At 40.0% G+C, this 24,828-nt stretch overlaps 1 protein-coding gene and 2 pseudogenes across 2 annotated transcripts in view; 2 read left to right on the top strand and 1 right to left on the bottom strand.

Moving 5' to 3' along the window:
* The window catches only part of ELMOD1 (ELMO domain containing 1), a 63,029-nt gene extending 46,825 nt beyond the window's left edge, over positions 1–16,204 (bottom strand). The window contains exon 1 of one of the 2 annotated variants that reach the window (XM_046684497.1): positions 15,978–16,204. The gene's annotated coding sequence lies outside the window, so the exon portion shown is untranslated. The remainder of the gene's footprint in view (positions 1–15,977) is intronic. The other variant, XM_046684500.1, reaches the window with a different exon arrangement.
* On the top strand, positions 821–7,804 carry LOC124225572 (rRNA N6-adenosine-methyltransferase METTL5-like; annotated as a pseudogene).
* Positions 16,205–21,828: 5,624 nt separating the features above from the next.
* LOC124225571 (succinate--CoA ligase [GDP-forming] subunit beta, mitochondrial-like) lies at positions 21,829–22,794 on the top strand (annotated as a pseudogene).
* Positions 22,795–24,828: the final 2,034 nt, after the last annotated feature.

The raw sequence follows: 24,828 nt of genomic DNA, 5'->3' as shown, positions 1-24,828 counted from the left end.
CGTGTGGGGCTGTGCGCCCTTGTACCTTTTCTCCAGCTGAGAGGAGAGGGGCAGCGGGGAGTGGGCTGCTGCTTCTGAAAACTCGTCCTCTCGCCCGGCATCAAGGAGCTTGCTCTGCCTCCTTCGAGGGAGCAGCTCCCCGAGGCTCTTTGTAAAGTACCACTGGGGTGACCCTACCTCTTAGAAGCTGATCTATCTATTGAACATCCCAGGGAATAAATTAGAGACTCAACTAGAGGGAACAGAACTCCTGTCTTTAAAATCATAATCCCCACATGAGATGAAAAACGCTGCTTTCTATGTAGCCCTCCAAACTCGGACTGACTGCATCCTCTATGACAACCAAAATGCTTTGTGGACTCAATGTTTGTACATAAATAAAAGGCAATTCACAAAGTAAATACTGTTCTATTCTTATAATTTGCCTAATTTGGGATTGTCCCAGTTTTTTAAAAAATGTTGTATAGAGTACATTTAAAAATAAAATTTAATTTTTAAAATGGTCTTAACTTACAGTCTTATGAATAAAAGCTATTATTTACAAAGTGCTTACCATGCGCCAGGCAATATTCTATGGGCTTTATTTATATTAACTCGCTTACCAGATATCCTATAAAACAAATAATAATAATATCCTCATTTTACAGCCGAGAAAACTGAGGAACAGAGAGGTTCAGGAAGCTTCCAAGGTCACACAGCTGGTATGTGGCAGAGGTGGGATTCAAACCCCTAGTAGCCTGGCTCCTGAGGCAGTGTTGTTAGTTAACTTTCTGTGCTGCCTCTGGAAACCACTGAGGTAAAATTCTGAATTGATACAAGAATGAAGAGAATGTACAGTGTATCCAATTCAAAGGAAACTGCAGAGCTGGAGATAACCAAGGCCTGGATGTACACCTGCAACTCAAAATGTAAGAGAGTTCCTCTGGGAGGTAGCTAGGGGATAGCTCTTGAATAACAGTGCCACTGAAAAGAAGCCTCTTTCCTTTCTGGAAGCAGATGTACTACAGAGCTGAAAGTTTCTAAACATAAAAATTTTATGGGAAGAAGTTATATAACAGAGTCAAAAATTATGGGTTTTAGGGGCCAGCCCAGTGGCGCAGGGGTTAATTTTGCACCTTCCGCTTCACTGGCTGAGGGTTTGCCGGTCTGGAACCCAGGTGCAGACCTACGCACCACTTGGCAAACCATGCTGTGGCAGGCCTCCCACATATAAAGTAGAGGAAGATGGGCATGGATGTTAGCTCAGGGCCAGTCTTCCACAGCAAAAACAGAAGGATTGGTGGCAGATGTTAGCTCAGGGCTAATCTTCCTCAAAAAAAATTATGGGCTTTGTTTTCTTCATGGAGGCCACATTTTCAAGGACATATAAATCCTTGACAGAGTAATTCTGATATAACTAATAATAAAAATATCCCCTCTCTCCCCCCAATGTAAATCTAGTGCTCCCTTGGGTTTAGAAAATCCAATGAAATTCAGGCTCCTGGTCCACACTGCTATCCGTGTGGTGATTTCATTCTCCCCAAATTATTCTTTGAGTCATGGTCAGGGTGACAGGCTCTTCAAACTGGCATTTTCCCTCGGTTTTCTTTCAGTCTACCTCTGTATGGTCTAGTTTTCATAATACATTGCACCTTTTCCTTTGTAGGTAAAAATATTTATTTATTTTTTTTAGCAAACATAAAATATATCTAATGGTGGGTAAAATATTCCAAATTTATGTAAGAGATAAAAACTAACTTAAATTAGTTTTCTGAAATTCATTGCAAAGGAAAATAAGTTCCGTTCTCCTTTAGATTTCCCTAATTGCTTCTTGTTTTTGCTGTTTTCTTTTCATGCTATGACACCACTAGGAGAAAAAAATTAACCAAATAGGTCAACCTCAAAACAAAACTTACTGTAATTAATGCTAACCAGAAGATGAAAACACGTCACTCCCCCTACCCTGAATCTAGATTAAAAAGGGCAAGTTTGGGCAACATTTTATAGTAGTAGTAAAAAAACCCCTCAGTTTAGCAGCTGGGGAAGAGAGGCACACACAACTTCACTCTGCAGATGATAAAGTCAAGATCGGCAACATAGAAATTATTTGCCACAGATTTAATTTCCTCAGTTTGAGCTATTCTTTTATTTCAGGTGGAAGAAGAAAGAAACAATGTCATATTGAATCACAAATTCATAAATAATAACTTTTATAGTTTTCTCCCCTAAAAATAAGATTGATCGAAAGCTGCTCTGGGTATTAGAAGAGAGCTTGTGGCCAATTTAGTTCAGTTCCGTTTATCCTGTGTTTTTATTATACTATGTCACTTTAAATATTTTCTAAAAATAACTGAGAAAATTTCCTGATGACAGTAATCAACTCTAAGTAAGTTATCTTAACTATGTGGGAATTTCAGTTTCCCTCTTAAATGGTCTCACAGAATGTACTTGCGCCCTGCTGAAGGCTAGTGAAATCAAAATGGTAACATCCCTCAGTCAGGCAGGCAGGCAGAGATTTGCGAAAGAAACAGATATAGGCTTCTCTTTTTGCACCCTTTCTTCGGTGAAGGCTATATTTAGATGGAGAGGGTAAAATGGAGGAGAAAGGCACCAGTCTGATACAGGCCAAAACTTACAGATAACTGAAGCCAAGGTAGTTTTTTTTTGGTTAGGAAGATTGGCCCCGAGCTAACATCTCTTGCCAATCTTCCGCTTTTTTTTTTCCTCCCCAAAGCCCCAGTACATGGTTGTATATCCTAATTGTAAGTCTTTCTAGTTCCTCTATGTCTGATGCTGCCACAGTGTGGTTTGATGGTGGTGTGTATGTCCATGCCCCAGATCTGAACTGGTGAACCCCACGCCACTGAAGTGGAGTGCGGGAACTTAACCGCTGGCCCCAAGCTAGTTTTAAGATGTGATTAATTCAGCTCACAGCTCCCATCAATTCTCTATTATGCTTTGTATGTATGCATACCTGTGGTTGGTTTTAAAGAAATTAGAGAAACTTCTCCAAAACAAGGCTGACCTCAGCAGGAAGCACGTCTCTGTGGGAACAGCAGGCAAGGGCACAGATGTCTTACGGCTAAGGAGTAGCCGGTAAGCCCTGCCAAGTGAGGGGCTGGCTCTAGCTGAGCTGACCCACAAAAACACACAAGGAGGTCAGTCTTCTTAAATCAGGTGGGCCAAGTGTCAGATTCAAATTGGGTGAATAAACGAGTCTAAATTAGCAATTAAGATAATGGCTAAGTTTGTATCACGCTTCATATTTTGTCAAGTTCTAAGCAGCACTGTCAGTGCAAGGGAGACCCAGACAGATGAGGGACTCTGTCTTCAAAGGATATAACGCAATCAGACTTACCACGTGAAACGAGGAGGGAAGGGAATGGGAGGGGAGAGAAGAGAAGGTAAAGAAAAATTTCTAAGGCTATTTATGAGCATTTGAAACATATATAGAGCACAATTTTGACTTTATACAGGGGGCATGTAAGGAGAGAGAGCAAGCAATATGAACATTTACTATCCCAGAGAAATGAAAAATCTTTCAAATTGTGCATTTACATTTCACACACGTCATATTAGAAATATAATGCTCATGCATAACAATCTCCCTCTGGCCACATTCCAGAACTTTCCATTCCTCCTTCTCTGGTGATTAGCTTGAAAAACGCTCTGCTGACACTCACGAAAATGACCGCTAAGGTTTTTTCCCTTCTTCAGAAATAAAACACTCATCCAGAGTTTATTTTTGTGATTTATAGCAATGGAGGCTATGCAGGCCACAGAATTTGGGGTTGCCTGCAAATATATTTATGATCTGCTTCAAAGGGACAGTGGTTTTCTGGCTTTCACTGTGGTCACCTACATGTATGTACTGTTTTCATGGAGGAAGAAAAGCAGGGAGAGCAGTACTGATGAAATTTGTTTTAATCTATAAAAGAATAAAGAAATTCCAAAACGTAAATATTAATCCATTTTCCCACAAAAATAATCTAGATGTTGTGCATTCTCAATTATATATTTTAGTGGGGTTTTTTTGGTGAGGACGATTCACCATGAACTAACATCTGCACCAATCTTCCTCTATTTTGTATGTGGGACGCCACCACAGCATGACTTGATGAGCAGTGTATAGGTCCATGCCCAGAATCCAAACCTGTGAACCCCAGGCCGCTGAAGCAGAGCATGTGAACCTAACCACTATGCCACCAGGCCAGCCTCCTATATATTTTAGTTCTAAAAATTAAATTTCTAAATAAAACCACAATAAAAGAATGGTAAACTCATGTTTGCATTAACATTAAATGGATATGGTTTAACCAATCTAAACTGAGGCTTTTTGCAAAGTTTTCACTTTCATATAATCAGAACATAGTGAGGTCATCTATCTAGAAACATTTGACAGGAAGGTCCGAGCAAATCGGGGTGCTTCCAGGGGCCTGGAAGCAAACAGGTTACTGGGTGCTAAGAAAACTGCAGACCCTCTCCATTCTATCAGAAGAGGTGAGATTTCCTCCTGAAGAGGTTGAGCCAGAAAGGCTCTGAAGGTTCAGACATGAGAAAATGCGATTGAGCTGTCACACTGAATACAAGAAGGTTATGTGAAAGTCTACATGACAAATCTAAGATTTATCCAGGCTTCTTCTTCCACTCAACTCCCAGAACAGAAGCAGCCAGAATGCTCCTTCATAGGTCATTGGAGATTTATCCCTCAGGAAACTACCCAAGACACATGTGGATTTCCCCCAATGAAGCAGCAACCTCTAATGGGACTACTGTGAAGCCAAGTGGTCAAGAAGCCCCCCCTAACCCACGGAAAGCTTCCAAACGGCATTTTAGTGCCTCCACCTTAAATATGAACATATAGCCAGAGACTATCAGACAATTAAAGAAAGTTTCTAACTTGAGTGAATTACAAAGACTCAAAACAAAGAAAGGTGAAAAAGGGAATTTAGAAGAAACAGAGGCAATGCAAAGAGAAGAAAACTATAATACATCATAATTAATTTTCACAAATATAAGAAAAAAGGGAACAAGAAATAATAGAAATGAACATTCAGAGAATAAGAAAATGTTTATGGAAATTTTCTTAAATGACAGAAATGAAAGATCAAGTTGAACAAATCTTCCAGATTTGAGGAAATCTGTCAAGAAGAAATTGACAAAAAGATGAAAAATGGGAGAAAATTGGCGAGAAAAAGAATCAACATCCATATAACAGTCATTCCAGAGAGAAAGAAAAGTGAAAATGTATGTGAAAAGACTGTCAAACAAATAATACAAGAAATTCTCCAAGAACTAAAGAACATGAGTCTTTAGATCAAACAGGCCCACAGGGCACACAGCTCCTTAAATGACAAAAGATCCTCACCGAAGCACGTCATGATGAAATTCCACAACATAAAAGTTTCCAGCAGGGGAGTGAAAATAAACATACAAAGGGCTAAGAATCAGAAGTGTCCAATTTGTCAAGAGGAACATAGAAGCAGGAATACAAACTCCGAGAAAAAATTCTTTCTGATTTAGATTTATATACCCAGCCAAAATATTAAGCATGAAGGGAGAATGAAGACAATTTTAGACACACAAGGCCTTCCATGTACCTCCCAAGCATGCCTTTTTAGGAGCTTCTAAAGGAAGCATTCCACCAAAATGAAGATGGGGAATGAGAAAGACATTGGACCCAGGAATCAGAAGGTTCCCTACTGGAGAACGGTGAAAGGAACTCTCAGAATGATGGTGAATGAGGGCTTAAAAAAAGGATGTCTCCATGAAAAAAACTGGAACTGACAGATTTTTTGACATGTATGAATGTATGGAGAAAATATTTACAGTTCTATTGGTTTGGGGATAAATTTGTGATATGTGTAATAGAAAAATAAGCAAGTAAAAATAGGCCAAGTACTAATACTTGGGAAAACAAAAAGTTGTACAAAAAGAAAATACAGTAGTCTTGCCTTATTTGCAGTTTCCCTTTCCTTGGTTTCAGTTACCTGTGGTTAACCATAGACCAAAAATATTAAACAAAGAATTCCAGAAATAAACAGTTTATAAGTTTTAAATTCCACGCTGTTCTGAGTAGCGTGATGAAGTCTGGCATCCTCCTGTTCCATCCCACCCAGGATATGAATCACCCGTTTGTCCAGCATGTCCACGCTATATTTGTACCTGCCCATTAGTCACTTAATAACCATCTCGCTTATCAAATCGGCTGTTGCAGTGATTGTGTTCAAGTAACCCTTATTATACCTAATAAATGTCCCCAAAGCACAAGAGTAATGATGCTGGCAATTTGGATATGCCAAAGAGAAGCCATAAAGCGCTCCCTTTAAGTGAAAAGGTGAAAGTTCTCGATTTAATAAGGAAAGAAAAACAAATTGTATACTCAGGTTGTTAAGATCTATAGTAAGAAAGAATCTTCTATCTGTGAAATTGTGAAGAAAGAAAAAGAAATTCTTGCTAGTTTTGCTGTTACACCTTAAATGTGTATGTATAGGAAAAAATATAGCATATATAGGGTTCACAGTTTCAGGCATCCACTGGGGGTCTTGGAACGTGTTCCCTGTAGATAAGAGGGGACTACTGTATAATCAAATGTAAATAAAATTTACATTGTCAAAATTTACACTTATTTTGTTATTAACTAATTAATTAATTTAATTTGTTATCATATTAACAAAATTAGTAATATTGGGAGAATTGAGGAAGAAGTGCATGTGTGTAAGACAGAGGAGTTACATATGAAAGTTAAATCTTCATTTCAATAGGAAAAAATCAGTGGATCTAATACTTTAAAAAAATTGAGAAATAGCAGTATAAGCTGACTATTTAAAAGTAAGGTTGAACCCACCAGAAGAAACAGCTAAAAGAATTAAAGTGGGTATTTATGAGAAACAAATCTGGAATGGAGATGGATTAGGGTAAGAGGATTGCTATTTTTCATTATAATGTTATATAATTATATGATGTCTTAAATGATGTGTGAGTATTACTTTGATAAAAACAAAAACTTAAATGTAAAAGAGAGGACACACACAGGGAGATGCTTCCAGCCTCCTGAGGTCCAGTGCCCTTAAACCCTGTGAACCCACACTTCAACAAAAAAGAAAAGAAAAAGAAACTAAGGCTCAAAGAACCAGAAAGTCACCTGCAACAAATGGATGGATTTGAAAAGCTACTTCTAGAACAGTATCCAACCAGGCCACGCATTGCAGGTTGTATGTTAGATTTGACATAGATGAAGATGCACTGAAAATATTTAATAGGAAAGTGGAAGAGTTTGAGTTAACAAATGTTGACATGGTTCAATGTGATGTGTGCCCATTATCTAACAGAATGTCCAAGTTATTTGATACAGTAACTATGAATCCTCCCTTTGGGAACAAAAATAATAGAGGGATAGATAGGACTTTTCTGAGGATTGCTTTGGAAATGGCAAGAACTTCAGTACAGTCGTGCACTTCATAACGTTTCAGTCAGTGACAGACTGCATATATGACAGTGGTCCCATAAGATGAATACCATATAGCCTAGGTATGTAGTAGGCTATACCATCTAGATTTGTGTGAGTGCACTCTGTGATGTTCACAGAACAGCGAAATTGCCTAACGACGCATTTCTCAGAACGTATCCACATTATTAAGTGACGCATGAGTGTATATTCTTTGTACAAATCCTGACCAGAGAACATATTCAAAAGAAAGCTTCAGAATGGACAATCAAGATAAATATTATTACAGAGCTACTCTATGACCTGTCAGCATTATATACATTTCTTAAAAAGAAATCAGTGGACATTGAAGTGGACCTAATTTGGTTTTCTTTTTAAAAACTTCCAAAGCAAAAGCATCTTAAAACCTAATTACAATAAATACAATATTTGTTTATTTAAAAAATGCCACAAATTATAGATACCTTTTTCAGGCATGTAATAATGATACTGTGACCACGGGTTTTTGAAAAGTCATTATCTTTTAGAGATACACACTGAAAAATTTACAAATGGTACGATACGTGCCTAGCATTTGCTTCAAAATAAAACGGGGTAGATAGAGAGTAGGGGTGAAATCAAAAAGCAATGGTCATGAGTTGGTGACTACTGAATATTGGGATCCATTACACTATTCTGTCTACTTCTATATATATTTGAAATTTTCCAAATAAAAAAGTTACCAAAAAAAAAGGTACCAACCACTGGGAATCACTGTAAGTATACTGGGCATTTTTTTCCAGCCAAGCAAGGACATGATGATTAGTACCTGAATTTGTTCATAACAGAAGTTAGAGGTAAATCCATTCCTCTTCAACAACTTTGGGAAATTACAACAACGAGCAGGATTTTGGTATTTAACCCATACCATTTCCACAACTGACTTAGTTCTCTTAGGGTCTCTTTAAATCCTCCACTCTAGAGGCCCCAGTGTGGTGTTAGGTATTGTCATTTTTTAGTAATTACTACTGAGCTTTTTTCTTAGTGATAAAAAATATAATAGTATATATCAATGACATCTTAGATTCAGTGAAAAATGATAGATGGGCTGAGGAGAAAAAAGTGGCAACTAAAACATGGCACACTCTAACAATGTTTCCTAATTTCATAAATGTTAAGACGAAAAAAATTTGCCTCTTGGAATTGATGAAATACAATATTTTCCCCAAAAGCACCTTTTCTTATCCTAACTCTTCATCTCCAAACTAAATCAATCTTTAGAATCAGTAGATCCACAGAAGGATCTCTGCCTCCACCTGTTTGCCTGTGGCATCCCTACCTCCTCCTACTTGTCCCCGTAGCACTAATTTGAAAATACCAGATTTGTGTGCCTTTCCTTCTGTCCAATGCCAAGCAAGGTGCCTTGTTCCAGAAATACTCAGAGAATGAATAAACGTTTCCTTTCGTGCCTTTCAGGGTGTTTTGTGTTCAACAGGTCCTAAAGACTGACCAATATGCCAACATAAGCATGGACTCGCACCCTCTACCAGTCAAAAGTTTATCACAAGGAACAGAAACTAGCTCTGCCTATTTAAGCAGACAAGGAACTTGTTCTGAAGGTAACCCACACAATTTCCAGGAGCGCTAGAGAACTGGGTTTAGAGGTTACATAGCCAAAAATAACCCTTAAAATGGTTGGTCCAGTGTAGACACCTCTACTGCTGCCACCAGGTCCAGACTCTTGAAGCTAGCCCCACCGACCCCCCAGTACTGGTCAAGGGGCATTGCTCCCCTGAGGCACAGTCTGGGTCATGGGCCCATGCCTATGATGCAAGGTGTCTGAGAAAGGAAGCATCTGGCACTTTTAGCTCCCATAGTGAGGAATGGGCTCTGCCTCATAATGTGGGAGAGCCCCCAAGGTGGGAAAGAGGTTCAGATGGTGGTGTTCAAAAGGAATGGTAAGTGCTCACTCTACACTATAAACAAATACCTTTGAAAGCCAAAATATAATACAGAGCAGTAGAGTAAACATAGAGTACCCTGAGTGAACACGTTTGTCTTTCGTCTTTGTCTAACTTGATTAGGGGGACTGTGCATTTTTACTTTAGAATCTGAAGACACGTCTATTTTATGGCTATTCAAAATATACATCATTTTGAACTAATTTCAAGTATGATCTTAGATAATTAAAGAATACCTGGAAATAGTCTCTTTAATTTAACCCAGTGGGGGTCAAAGAGTAGATGAACTTATTTTGAGTCATGATTATATCATTATCCAAGGAATAATCACTAAGTAAAAAAGAATAAGGATAGATATTCATTACAAAGCAAGGAAAGGATGTACAATTGTTATATGTTACATAAATGTTACTAAGCTGAATTAGACATGGGCAGATTCATGTTTAAGTGCCTGGGAGCTCAATTTAAACTGCATAATCAGATTTAGGAGGTGCTTTTAAGGTCACGTGGGCCAACGTCCTACCCAATAAAGGCATTCCCTCTTATTACATCCCTGACTCGTGGCCCAAAATGTATCACTTTCAGTACAGTGTTATATTGTTTGTTCCTGACCTTTTTGATGTGGACACTATCATCTATGAATCCAACCAAAGATGACAGTAATCTTGCCTATACTGTTGGTTAATATCAAGTGCACTAAAACTATTTTTCACAACCCAAACTGTTGTTAAACTAGGACTTCTACTCCCTGTTTTGCGCAACTGATTTTAGAACCTAAATGAAGCCAACATCTATTCTTTTTAAATATAATCTTAGTTTCAGCCCTTGCTCTGGGATAAGGGATATCAAGTTTAATCCTGATTATCATCCAAATTCATTAGTGCTTTGAGCTTTATATTATCAACAAACCTGATATATGCATCATCTAAGCATATCTGAGCGGTTGATAAAAGTGTAGAAATGTCAGGGTCAAGGCAAGAGCTCTGGGGCAGGTCAACAGAAACCACCTTCTCATGTTGGCTTCCATGCCTGTGAACAGCTGGGTGCAGCTCTGAGGATGGCTGATCAAGCCAATTATTAGACTGCATCCCAGACCTCATTTCTGCATCTCACCCACAAAGATTACTCAAGAGCCTAGTTGACAGACGTGTACCAGAGGATTGTGGAGATGTAAACATTTGATGAGTCTGGCTCTTTGTGAATACTCTAGGTTATCTACAACTTAAAGGAATCACAGGAGGGAATTTTGATATAACACAGAACTCCTTGGTGAAGCAAAAATTATAAACCAATCCTTCTGTTTTATAAGTTGATTTTCACATACTAGGTTCATATATTGGGCTACATATACATTATAAATGAGACAGAATATGAAAGTCAAAATTCTATCTTAGATATTTTAATACAGGCTTTTAAAATTATGACTAATGATGTGCATAACATACATTTTAATTAAAACAGCATTCATAAATGTATACTATTTTAAGAGAATGTATGATTAAACTTCTCAATTAAAAACAATTGTTTTAAATGGATAATTTAAACGGATTCTAAGACCAAAGAAAATCTGAAGTTAAGATGTAAGTGTTCTACTGGACTATAGAATCTTCAGAAAATCTGGCTTCCAAATTCTGAAGGGTAGAACATTCGTTTTCTTCTAAAGGAAAAAGGAAGAAATATACTTGTAGAGTAAGTTCATTCCAGAGATTGATTCACACTTAAAATATTTATAACGCCAACTGATGATGTAAAAAAAAGTCAGGGAACAGACTTTATGATGTCATTGATGATATTTGCTAACCCAAAAAGCAGCTGTAGGATAAATAATTAGTTTCATTATGAAGGAAACCTTGAAAACATATGGCAGCTTTTCACCATCTACTTGTACAAGGGAACTAGGAAGGCAAGTTACAGCGCTGAAATAAGCTCTTAGACCAAGCATTCTAATTAACCAAGTCCTAATCCCAATAATTAAAATGGAAACTACGTTTAAAAGGTATGTAAACACCTTTGAATCTGCAGGCATTAGCTTGTGTGAGACTGATTTTTTAAAAGGGTCTTAATGAACTCTCCTTAAGCATTTACCACAATCATCTTGCTTTATACCAAAAAAGCAAAAACTCAAACAGCAAATGATGAATTATTTCTATGGCATCTGAAACATCAGAGAGTACACAGACAATATACAAATTGTCTAATTACACTGAGAATGAAGTAATTTATCCCTTACAATAGTAGTAATAGTTAACGTTTTATAGACATAGAGGATTGGATTGGGCACAATATTATTTTTTAAATGTGCACATCTTCCATTTTACAGCATAGAAACTGACGTAAAATAAGACTTTCTCGTGGTCAGCAAAAGTGAGCTGGAGGGTTAAAAGCTCCTGGGATGCAAGAACATACTGTCTTCAGATTCTTTAAATTCAGAATATTTACTGAGGACTTAGAATGTGAATTGAGCACACAATTTCAGTTAAAGCTCTCTCTGGTTGACAGTCCATGTAAGCTGTCATTAGAGATCACTGAAGTAAGCCTTTCTTTAATATATCCACATGAAATCTTGCTGAAAATAAAACCTACAGTCCAATTGCCTTGAAATTTTAGCAACTTCAATATGTCCTTGATCACTTTTTTTCTCATGTATTATCAGAATTATAAGGCAAGATATGTTTGGCAGATACTTCAAAGAGGAACAGCACAAATACCTGAAATTGAATTGTTTTCTGCTCTATTTTAAAGAATAATTATTTGATAAGAAAGACTCCAATTAACCATTTCATTATACATTTTAGCATAGGGTAATTTTCATGATTTCAAGAACTTCTTTAAAGTATGAAGTAGAAATTTAACCATACATATGGATACTCAAATATATGAAGGTCTTCTGAAGATGGTCCTTAAGACAATTAGATTTGTTGACAGAAGTGCAATCTAGAATGGCACTCTATTGTCATTTGCTTGAGTTTGGCAAATTGGAATCTTCAAGAAATGAGTAACTGTTCTCTATACAGGCTGCACTGGTTTGATCTTCAACTTCCCCGGAAACATCGTATGCTGATCAATAGTGAAAGTACCCACTGGGTCTTCAAAGACACAAATATAAGTGGTATTTTTTTGGAATTAATTGTATTTGGAACATGCTGAGTAGGTACTCTCTGGTACTACAAGCATATGGTCATTTTCACATAGTGCTATTTCTGTAAAATCTACATTCTTTTCATCATCGGAATCTGCTTCCTTAAAGATAGCTGGACCAAGTCAGGAAATAACTGCTATTTAATATCTTTTTCTACTTGAAGAAATAGGTTTCCTAAAACCACAACAACTGCTTATCTTATTTCAGGACTTTGTGCCAGAAGCAACTGAATATTGATCAGCATCTCAAATATTTTATTTAAATACCTACATTTATATAAAAATAATACAACTTTTAAATATTATACTCCAGTATTGTTTGATGATGACCTTTTACCTGAGGAAATCAGATGGTATCGGGATAGTGAAGGAGCACTTTAGTCAGGGCAGAACAACTGCTTTTTTAATGCAATGAGACGCATTCACCCAAATACCATTTACCAATTCCTGCACATGTTCTTTTCAACTCCTTCTTCCATTCGCATCAGCAACTATTTAAAGTCTTTCTTTTCAGAATACCCTTCACACTTCTCTCATTCTCAGCAGGCCACTCTGTCCTCCAGCTGAGGCCATCAGGTAAAATCCTTCAACTTATAGGTCCACTCCACTAGCTATAAACCCATGAATTCCTTTCCTTCTTTCCTCCCAGATCTTACTCTCTTCTTCAAGGCCAGATCTGTCAAAATGGCTGGTCATCTCACACCCTGACTGGAGCTGCCCAGCAGAATTCAGTGTCCCTCCAGGCTCCTAAGTGGACACCCCCCACACCTGGCATAGCAAGTCTCACATCTTATGACACAGATCCCTCCCCTCGACTTCGCCTACTCATCTTTGTAGATTAGGCATCTCTCACTAAGCCCAGCAAGCAGAGATACTCAACAAATATGTATTGAACTGAAACTGCTTACTTTTAAGCATGAGTTATTTTCAATAGCTTGAACCAGAACTCAGCTTGTCCCAGATTGTCTGCAGAACAGCATATGATTTCTGCTCCACTTTATTTTTTCAACCCATAAGTGACCCAAAAAAGAGGGGTGAGAAATTTCCAGTGACTAGAATTGCCAGATAAAATATAGGCTACCCAATCAAAACCGAATTTCAGAGAAACAACAAATCACTGTTTGTAGTATATGCATGTCCTAAATAGTGCACCGGACATACTTATACCAAAAGCAATGATTTTTCGTTTCTCTGAAATTCAAATTTAACTGGAAAGCCTGTATTTTTATTTGCTAAATCTGACAACGCTACCAGTGACTGTCTAAAAACTCTCAGAGAACTCAAGGAATGCTTCTTTAGAACACCTGGAGGTCTAGCCAAGCTCTGCAAACTTCCCAATTGACCAGATTTTTTGTCTGTTAAGACAGCTGGGGTGATTTGTGAGCATCTCAGTAATACGCTTTAGGAAATGGTGTTTATTACGTAAAATTTTCACTTATTTTGCTATTTCATAGAATTCCCTTCTAACACTATTATCAATAATTTTAGCACAAAGAATACTGTAATGTTGCTCAAAATCTCTTGGAAAGCTGATATTCATAGAGTTATTACCATGCCTAAGTTAATTCCGAGCTACATGTATTAGTAATTAACAATCTTTGAAAATTTCATATTTTCAACTAAACCAGCAAAACACAATAAGGGAAATAAATGTCTTCCATTTTGGGATTTCTCTTCTTCGTTAATCAAGCACAGTGAGACATACTGTCCTCACTAACAAGCTGGGGAGAAGCAGCCTGGCAGGCGGAGGTGGAGCCTGTGATGTAACTGCAGTGGGTCTTTGTTGGAAAAGCCTTTCCTAAATGTGAAACATCTGTAAATTGGCGCTTCAGCTTCACCGTGTATGCACTGGCAAGAGAAAAGAGTTGCCGCTTTTGGCATTGTGTGTATCTTGAAGGCTTGAAATCTTAATCAACAGAAGAATTCCTCACAGGTCGTTTAGAGACATACCTGTCTCAGGAATGGAAGAAAAAGCGGGTTTCTTTTGCAAAGGAGTACCATTTTAGAGTGGTAACTGCTGTCTGTGGCTGTTTACTGATTAATGGTGATGGTGCAATGAAAGTTATAACCCAAAGTCTAAGGAAAAATGCCCTACAGCTTGTTCCAATCCTGGAAGTTCTTTACATTAATGCTCTCTTCCTTCAGTGCTCCTGAGAGGAATTACAGAAAAGATATTAATTTCTTATTCCCAGGAGAGAATTAGGGAGAGATAAAAACCTCCCAATGTAGAGGGATACAACACTGTGCCTTCCTCCAAATTTGAACTAGACTGATCCTCAGAGACAACTTCTAGGGAGAGAACGACTAAGTCCTCTGTAACTACCTCGTTTAATAGGACGATAATGAATTAAGATGTTTATCCCAACGCAAGCACACTACCTGTTTTCCACCATATTGGCAGCCCCAGTTAAGGACCGTTAAGCTACGGGCACAACACGCACACTGCAGAGATGCAGAACAATGCCTGGATGCCTGCCCAAAACTGGTCTCTCCAAATGACGGACTCAATTTATGGTTCCAATCTAAAGCTCATCCGGAGTTAGCAGCGTCATTTTCCTAGTTGCTGTGGGAAAGGGATGAAATTTGGAAATCTCAAGGCACGGAGCTTCCACCTGCCTGTGCAGAACTGAAAGGCTGACAAACATATTCATTAAACTTGATCTGAAGCAAGTGAGCCTGCGAGGTCATTCCTGAAATATTCATAAGATGTGTTACCGGACTCGCCACTTAGAGGCTGAGCAGAAAGACGGTGAGTAGGAGCAGCCCGCACCCACAGTTGGAGCAAAGGCGCTCACAACAGCACACCCCCCACCACAACACTCCACTGTTCTGCCTTTAACAGCTCTGTTGGCCGTCGCTCCCCACTCGTCCGTTCAATTCCACCTGCCCAGGAAAGAGAGATGCTCTAATAAGTGAGGAGTTTCCCAGCAGTTGGAAGAGGCACCAGGCGCCAGCTCCTCAGTTCCTCCGGGCTCACAGCACAGATGACCCCCAGCCCCGTGGCCCCGCCAACCCGTAGCCCTGAACTGCCCCAGGGGCCGAAACCCACGGGGCAGGGGGACCCCAGGATCCAGACTGGCCACTCGCCCGACCCAGGCGGCCCTTCTCCACCTCCTATTTTGGCCTGTGCCAGGGACGCCTCCTCGAGAGCCCTCGCGTGCAGTCGCTAGGTGACCCTGGCCGAGATACAAACAGCGTCTCGCGCTGACCAGCAGCCTCGCGGTTGTTAATTTTGGGAGCAGGAGGAGGAAAGGATTACGGTCCTAGGTGACTCCTAAGCCCCGACACCGAGGCAGAGCGCACTTTCATTCACGTCCCCTCTCTGCCCGCAACCCTTATATTTCTGCTGCGCCCCAGTCGCAGCGCATCTCGCACAGAGCCTCGCGACCTCGCCGCCACCTGTCTCCTCTCCAAGGGCATTCGCCCCTCGCCCCTCCGCTCCTCCAGGGTCGGCCCCAGGCGCCCCTGCTCACCTGCACTCCGGCGGCCGCAGAGAGCTCAGCAGGTGCTGGCACGCGGCAGTCGGGTCTCCATCTCCGCCTTCCCCAGGCGCTCCGGCTCCGCGCTGCGCGGCGGCGATCGACGCGGTCCGTCCCCGGTGCCGAGGCTGGACCGGGGTGGCCGCGGCTGCCGCACTGGCTGCGGGCGCGGGAGGGGCGGGGGCGGGGGCGGGGCGGGAATCTGGGTCGCGTGGAGCGGAGCAAGCCGGGATGCACCCGGGGCGGCCCGCGGCGAGGAGGCGACCGAGAGCAGCCCGGGGAGGGCGTGCAGAGGTTTCCCTGGGAGCGCGACGCGGGCGGCGACTGAGCATGCCCAGTCCGCGAGCCGGGGGCGCGGGCGCGGTGCCGGGGGAGGGAGCGCAGCCCCCTGCGCGGGCGTCTGGGGGTGGGGAAAGGGTTAAATCTGCGGACCTGGTTGCGGTGGGCAGAGAGCCGGCGGTTGGCCGCAGTGGCCCAGTATAATTGCGCCTGGATGGACCCCTCAGAGGAGCCGGGTACTGGAAGATGATGAACCTCAGGAGACCTGTGAATGGGATTCGCAGAGTCCCGGAATGAGTGGGTACGGTGTGTTCCTCGCTCCCTCCCGGGAGAATTGTCCAGATGTCAAAGTTTGTCTTTAGCTCAGCTCCAACCTCTGCGGTCTCACTGAGTGGTTTCCGCAATCTAGACACCCACCCCTCAACTGCTTTCCTGTGCCTTGGGACCTCCCCCGCAGGGGTGCCCAGGCAGCCTCCGCTTTTCGCGACTCCTGGACCGGTCGGGTCAAGTTCTCAAAAAGCCAGCTCTTTAATTAGGTGTAATTGATAGATCGTGTCAGTCTACCCAGGTCACCTATCTGCATTTCAACCAGGGCTTCAGAAACAAACAACTTAACCCCGGGGTTAATTATAATGGATGAATTATAGACACCGTGGTCTGGGGCTATGTGGGGAACATTTCTTCACAGTGCAATACGACCGGCCCAGAACTCACTCACACACACGCGCACACACACTCGGAAACCCGTGCCTGTCTTTGTTTCTTCGGTATTGTATTTCATGTTTGATGAAGAACGTTTTCTCCATATCTAATCGAAAAGTTTCTTACGTTAGAGGCGGCATAGTGTCAGGGAAAGAGGATGAGCTTCGAGGTGGGCCGTGATTTCAGTTTCCACCCCAAGAGATTTCCTAGCCCTTCTGCACCTCTGTTTCCTCGTCTGTAAAATGGAGGGAGGTGATCCCTCTCTCTCTCGACTGCTGTGAGGATTAAATGAGGCTATGACCGCAAAGCACCTGTTACATAGTAGATGTTCTCTTAAGAAAAAAATCTCTGCAAGTTCCACCTCCACTGTTCTGTTTTTATGAAAGGTTGGGTTAGCGATAATCCTTAAATGGTGAACATTTAGGGTTTTCCCTCTTCACATTAAATAAACTTAAGCTTTGATCTTTCTAAATTTTTTTTATCATTGTTAAACATTAACCACTATTACCTTTTCTTTCAACTCTGCGGTTTCTTCATACTTCCTTGAATAAACCTGTTGGAAAAAGCTAGATCAAGGCCATATATAGGATCTATTTGGAGGGAAAAGCTTTTCAGGAGAGATTCACTATAGGCGGGTTTATGCACATAACAAAAGAGTTTCACTCCATAGTCTTTTAAAAGTAATTTTGGGCCCGGCCCTGTGGCCAAGTGGCACCGGTTTGGATCCTAGGCACGAACCTAGCACCGCTCATCAAGCTATGCTGAGGTGGTGTCTCACATAGCAGAACTAGAAGGACCTAAAATTAGAATCTACAACTATGTACTGGGGTGCTTTGGGGAGAAGAAAAACAAGAGGAAGATTAGCAACAGATGTTAGCTCAGGGCCAATCTTTAAAAAAAAAAGAAACAAAAAAATGTAATTTAATTTACTTGCGTTCTCCTGTGGTCTTCGTTTCACAACTATTCCATAAAGTAAGGTATGCTTGTATGGAAGGAAATTTACTTTCCACTAATACTGTCCACTTTTTAAAGTATCACTGTTAAAGAAATAAACTTTTCGTTACTCCCAAACATACCATGTTCCTCATAACACTGCCTTTATTTATGGTGTTCCATCCTTTCCGGAACACTTTTCTCTTTCCATTGCACTTCACAAAGTTCTACCCACACTTCAAGCTCAAATACCACCTTCTTCCTGAAGGCTTCCCCAGACTCCAAGGCTGATGCTGTGCTGCCATCGCATGAGTGCATACTTCTGTCACAGCACTGTTTAAGTAATGTAAAACAATTTTCTGAGCAACTATTATGTGCAGACACTGTTGTAAGTGCTGGGAAAACAATGATGAACAAGACAGACAAGGTCGTCGCCCTCATGGAACTTAGAGTCTAGTTTGAAGAAGATAGGCAATAAACACTTTAACAATAAAGAATCACCAAGGACACAGGTCAAGCATTTTTTTGTCTTTGCGCTATTTATCAAATTAATCTATACGGTCTTGATTCCTCCTTCCAAAAGCATCAATAAAAATATTACTATTGGCCATAGGCTAACCAAACTATGAGGATGTGGATCCCTGCCAGTTTGTTGCTGAACCAATAGTTTTTACCCCTCTCATTTGACTCTCTCAGCTAGAATGGTCCTAATCCCAAACGACTCTGGGTAGGTACCTACAATCCCATATGATGAATGGAAGGTGATGGGGACAAGGCCAGAGAGTTTAATCCCCACGCTAAATTATATCCTGTCTCTAATCTCAAGGAACAGTGTTTCTCCAATGGCTGGATTCAGCTGATTCCCAGATCTCCTGCATCCCAAACATCTCTTCCAGGGTCACACACCACTCCCATCCCTCACCTTCTCACCACCTTTGGCCATTATTTATGTTAATAGTTATCCTCTGTTGTTTATCATTTGACTGTTTGGACCTACATATTGTCTGAAAGACTCAAGATTTTCTCTCTGATTGTCTTATTGTCTGAGTGTGAGACGGACTTGGCATCACTTAGAACCTACTTTCTAAAGCATATTTGCACACATGTTTTCCATAGCAATTAGTGACAGCTTTGCTGCTATTTATTGTTTGACTCTGGGATGGGATTTCCTTCTTCCTTGAATTACAGAATTTAGCAGATGACCTGTATGCAATAGATCCTCAATAAAAGATTGTGAAATGAATGAATGAATATATACAGGTTCTCAACTCTTCTTACTTCCTCAGGATATAGTTCTTTTCTAGTTGGCCTTCCTACTAACCCAAGGATTTGGCTCAGTTTTGTCCTTTCCTAGTCTACTAATTTCTCTCTAGCCATAAATCCACAGATTTCTACACTTCAGGGTCCACAGAGCATCGTGGGAGAAAACCTTAGCCATAATTCATTATAAATTTGTGTGTTTTTGCTAAGGCCACACATATCACCTATAAATCAATATCCCTATTAATTCCTCCAATCCACAATAACTATCTTTAAAACTTTTTCTCCTTTCCACCTCCTCCATCCACCAAGTTTTGGACAATGTACATTTGGCTCTCTCCACTGCACCAGAAAAGAGAGACCATCAAGGGTCACCACTCTAGGAATTAGCTCATTATTGTAATATATCCTCCTCTTCAATCTCAGCAGAGTAGATATTATCTTTATTCTTGATGCTAGTCTGTACCAATAGACTATTCTCTTCCATCTTTATTCCCTCTCTTCTGGCTAGTACCAACTTTTCTCTTTCTCTTATCTCTCTCAACCACCTTCCATCTTCTAATAAACATACCTAGAGATTTTTAAGAAACCTGACTTGATTCCAATTCCCTTTTAAGATGTCTAAAAATTAGCTATGTAGCGTAAAGTTCTCAGGGGTCCTTTAAAGAAAACTCATTGGTCCTTTCCCATCTCCAGATATTTCTTTTGTGCTTCCTCATGGCTACAGTTACGTCTGCCAAGTTTGTAAGTACACAAAGATGTATGACCTCATGCTCTGCTTACCGAAGCAGCTTTCCTAAATAACCCCGTCATCAAACATCTTTTGTCTTTTAGAGTACTAGGTACTGTTCAAGAAAAACTACTATGATATGCAGCTTTGTCACATGCAAACAAATAAAGCATTTCTCATCAGTTAATAAACACTGGAAAAATACAGGTGATAGACAATCTAACAGGATGACATGCAGAGAAGTTTATACAGTTTCAGGTAATAGACTTTTTGGAGACTAGTATATCTTTGGATAATCCAGGAAGTCTTCATGGGCTTCCAAACAGGCAGGGTTGCAAGCCCAGGTAGTTTGGAAACAGTTAGTTGTTTGGATGAAGGAATCAAAGTGTCTGGTGACATTTGCTACAGCAATGTTACATAATGTTAAAGCGTCAGCCGGGAAGTTACCGGACCTGGGTTTAACTTCTTTCAATTTTGCGTCTAAAGTGAGGATGATAATAACGTGTACCTCATAGTGTTGCGTGCAGGATTAAATTAATGATGTGTAAAGTGCTCAATACAGTGGCTGGCCCACAATGCTCAATAAAAGTTAGTAATGTATCCAGCTGCATTATTTCTGGATAAAAAGCCTGTTTAATAGATTACCATGAGATCAACAACCAGAGGGGGTAGTTGAAGAAAATGAGATCACCTAATGTAGCATTTAGAAGTAATGAGTGCAGAAGCCACAGAGGAGGAAGTTTTGTCTCTAAAGCTGCCCTAATTACAGCAGTGGAACTGAGGAGGAAGGGAAGACCTAGGAGATGCTGTGCTCTGTCATCTACTTAGACTCCACATTGGCTCATTACAAATGACACGGAATTTGAGCCTTTTCCAGACAGGCGGATATGCTGGCTCGCTCAGGAGATCTCTCCCGGAACATCATCCTTAGGAATTTCTTTGAATACAAACTTACCCACCCAGAGGCTTCTTTGTTTAGCTAAGTTGGATTGAGCAATGGGCAAGTAGGCATTTCCTGCCTGGATCATTTTGTGGGTGGGGCGGTGGCCCATTTATTTATTTTTAATTTACCTCTGACTTTAAGTGTTGTGATTTGAAGAGTTGGTTGTAGGAGATGTATGTATTGGCTTCACAATGAAGCTAGAAGGAAACCTCTGGGCTTAAAATGTATTAGGCCTTGTCTCATTTTCTTTAATTGTTGTGTAAAGTTTGGAAATTAATATACGGCCACTCTGTTTTCCAATAGAATAGATTTTATAGGCCTACGGAGTTCTGCGTACAAAAGTGAAGTGGTGGTTGCATCCAATATGCCTATTAATATCTATCTTGATGAAATTGTGGCTAGAATTATGTGAGAGTTAATCATCATGTTGGAGAATGCTTTAAACCAAATAAACGACAACTCTTGGATGTGCTGCTATGGCAGTAGTTCTCAAAACGTGATCTAGAAGGGGCTTTCCAGTGGCCTAAAGACTGGGCCAAAATGCAATTCACTTAATAATCATTTATTTAGCACTTAGCATACATAATGCATATGCTAAATACTGGAGACACAAAAATGAATAATACACTGTCCATGATCTTGAGGAACTCATATCCAGATAGGTGCACACACACACACACACACACACAGTGTGGGCTTTTTCTCTGGGTTTGTTTCCAACATAGAATTAAATCTCTCCTAAGCCTCCTTCTCCTCTAATCTCGATTGCCCAGTCAGAGTCCTCTGTGCCTGGTTTTGGTTTAAAGTGTCATTCCCTCATGACAATGCAGGCCGAAAACATCTGTGAGTCCTGGTGCTCAGGTCCCACTCATGTCAGCCAAGTCCAAGGGAGTTTCATTAATCTCTAGGAGGTTGCCGATACTGCAGGAATTCAACAGCAAGAAACTGATGTCAGACAACAAGGTAGAAGTTAAAATATTTTGTGAGGGCCACTGTGTATGATATTCCTACTTGGAAATTTTAATGGGCCCATCCTGGAAGGGCCTTTACTAATGGGCAGCCAGGGCACTGACATTTAATAGGTGGCAGCTTCTGTACCAGAATGTATTTTTAAGGAGTAAATTTACATTTTTGAAAGCCGTTTTGAAGAATAGTCAAGTTTAGTGGGTCAGAGAAAATTTAGGCTTATGCGGGTCTATGAAAATCAGGCTGTAAATCAAATTAAGGAGCTATGTAATTTCTTCCTGAAAATTTATGCCTCTTAGGTGAAAGAGAAATCCTTTGGTGAGACTCTGGAAGGACAAGTTATCTGTTTTAATGCCGAGATAAACTTTGAGGACAATTCAAGATAGCTAGAAAAAGACATATTTGCCATGGACAACAAATAAAAAATGTACCTATTGAAAGTAATATGGCCTAAAATCCATAAAACTAAGTGAGAATATCATTTTCTTTGTGAAAGATGGTGGGCTAGACATGGCTCCCATATGACATCATTTACCTTAATGGTCAAAACCCAGCCAACTTCTTGGATCTCAGTTATAGTGTAAGGGAAGTTCAGGTGTATTTAAATTGCTCATTGCTGATCCTGAGGTTGAAACCACCCTCAACATTGTTTTAGGTGGAATAGTGAAATTTGCTGTCATTGCTGATGATATCATCAAAGACTGCTGAGAACTAGAACTCATGGTTTTGATAGTGAGGCTTGAAGGAAGCAATGTCCAGGAGTCTCAGAACATACTCAATAATATCCAACTCCTGTTACTTCTGGCATTGACTTGGAGAATGTGGTCAAGATGGCTGTGGCCAGCATGGCCAAGAAGTGGTTCCTTTTTTTAATCCATTGGGGATGGACGTCTCCATTCCTAGAAAAAGGGATAGTTCTCATCACTAGGAAGAAAATAGTCTCCCATTTGAGAAAAAAAATGGTTAGTGAGGGTGAGGAGTTATATGGGAAATCTTAAATCTACTTTTTTCAAGAATAGATATCTCAGTAGCCTAAATAATTCTGATTTCACTTATAGTTTTCATTAACGTAATGTTGTCATGTTGTTTTCCTTATCATGGTAAACCTGCCATTGAACAGCCTTTTGCTGACTTTTGAGAGCAATCTATATGGCCTATGTGGATATAGTGAAAAATTTGAATCAGGGCCTAGTTTATTTACGAAGTTTCCGCTGGACATATAGTCCAGAATGATAACAAAAAAATAGAGATAAAAAAATCTCAGGCAAAATTACAGTTATATTAAACCATTGGAAGGTCATATTAAATTTTATATGAAACATTATAACAAATATCTATCATAACATTATAACTATTATAACATAGATACATTAAAACATAAATATATTATGAAATATTACATTGAAACATAACATTATAACAAATACCTATTGAAACATTATAACAAATATCTATTACACAATATAACATTATTACAAGTTTCTTATTCCAAGACATTGTGAATTCATGAGGTTTTTTTTTTTAAAGATTTTATTTTTCCTTTTTTCTCCCCAAAGTCCCCCAGTAAATAGTTGTGTATTTTTAGTTGTGGGTCCTTCCAGCCATGGCATGTGGGATGCTGCCTCAGCATGGCCCAACGAGCAGTGCCATGTCCACGCCCAGGATCCAAACCGGTGAAACTCCGGACCGCTGAAGCGAAGCATGCAAACCCAACCACTCGGCCACAGGGCCGGCCCCTCATGAAGTTGTTTTATTCCAGGATATTTCCCAATGAAAGATCCACATGTTTATTCCAGGTACATATTGTACCATTCGCCTTAATCTTGAACATACTGTGTACCTCACAATCAACATCAAACTTAAAGGCTTGTTTGTGTCTGTGGAGCATAAGCTTTCATTTTTATTTCAAAACTGAAAAATTCTGAATCTTCTGAAAATCTGTATAACTCATTTCCAGGTGAGACAACACTGAAGATCAAGTTTGTTACAGATATTGGTGCTTTAAATTGATTTTTTCTTCAGAACCTACCAGCCTATAGTTGAAAGAGGGGAAAATATAATAAAGTGTGGTTTTTTCAATAGTTATTTATGTGGTGGAGAGGAATTGATTTAGGTTTTTGTTTAAATTTTGGTAAAGATTTTAAAATCTGTTCAGTAATTTAAATTCTATATTATGTGACCTATTAGTAAAAAATTCTGTACTAAGCAGCAAAAAAAAGAGAGTAATCTTTGTGACTATGCATTTATTTTAATAAGTCAAAAGCAATATATTTCCCCTATTTTGGAAGTATGAGTTGATAGTTTTGAATAAATAAGGGATGGATGGATTGATGAGTGGATGGACAAACGGATGGACAGGTGGATAGTTGGAGAGAAGGAGGGAAGGTGGGAGGGATGAATCAATGAATAACATGGATAAAGCATTCGCCTCTCCAGAATTTTCTGAGGCTCTCCAGATTTCAAATATTTTTTCTCATTGTCAGACTGAGACATGAGTCTCAGTCTGACAATCTCAATCTGACTCATCTCATTGTCAGATGAGTCTCAATTTTTCGTTCAGAAAATGTTACCATATACATGGAGACATTTCTCCTACTAATTTAATATGCAAACTGAAAAAGATGAAGATTACAGTGATAACCTGTTTCCATCCAGCATTTATTGAGTGCTATGTGCTTGGTTCTGGCAGACAACGGAGATACGAAGATAAATAATGTGGAGGCAGCCCTCAAAAATCTCACAGTCTAGTAGCAGAAAAAGCCATGGAAACATAAATTTAATGCAAAAGAGTAAGTGGTGGATTAGAGATATGGACAGATTTCTGATAGGAGCCCATTAGAAGGAGTGTCTGTGATATATCTTTCCTTAGTACGTCCAGGAAGTTCCTACATACGATAAAAATATTCCACCAAGGAGCACGTCTCCTCTTAGCTCAGTGGCACGTCATGACCGTGCCCTGTTACTCATGCAGTACAGGTATGCAGGTCATGTAAAAGTATGTGGCTTTAGATTTCATGGCATCACATATTTAA

Source organism: Equus quagga, chromosome 14, assembly GCF_021613505.1.
Source record: "Equus quagga isolate Etosha38 chromosome 14, UCLA_HA_Equagga_1.0, whole genome shotgun sequence".
Lineage (NCBI taxonomy): Eukaryota > Metazoa > Chordata > Mammalia > Perissodactyla > Equidae > Equus > Equus quagga.
This window is presented reverse-complemented; position numbering and strand designations above follow the sequence as displayed.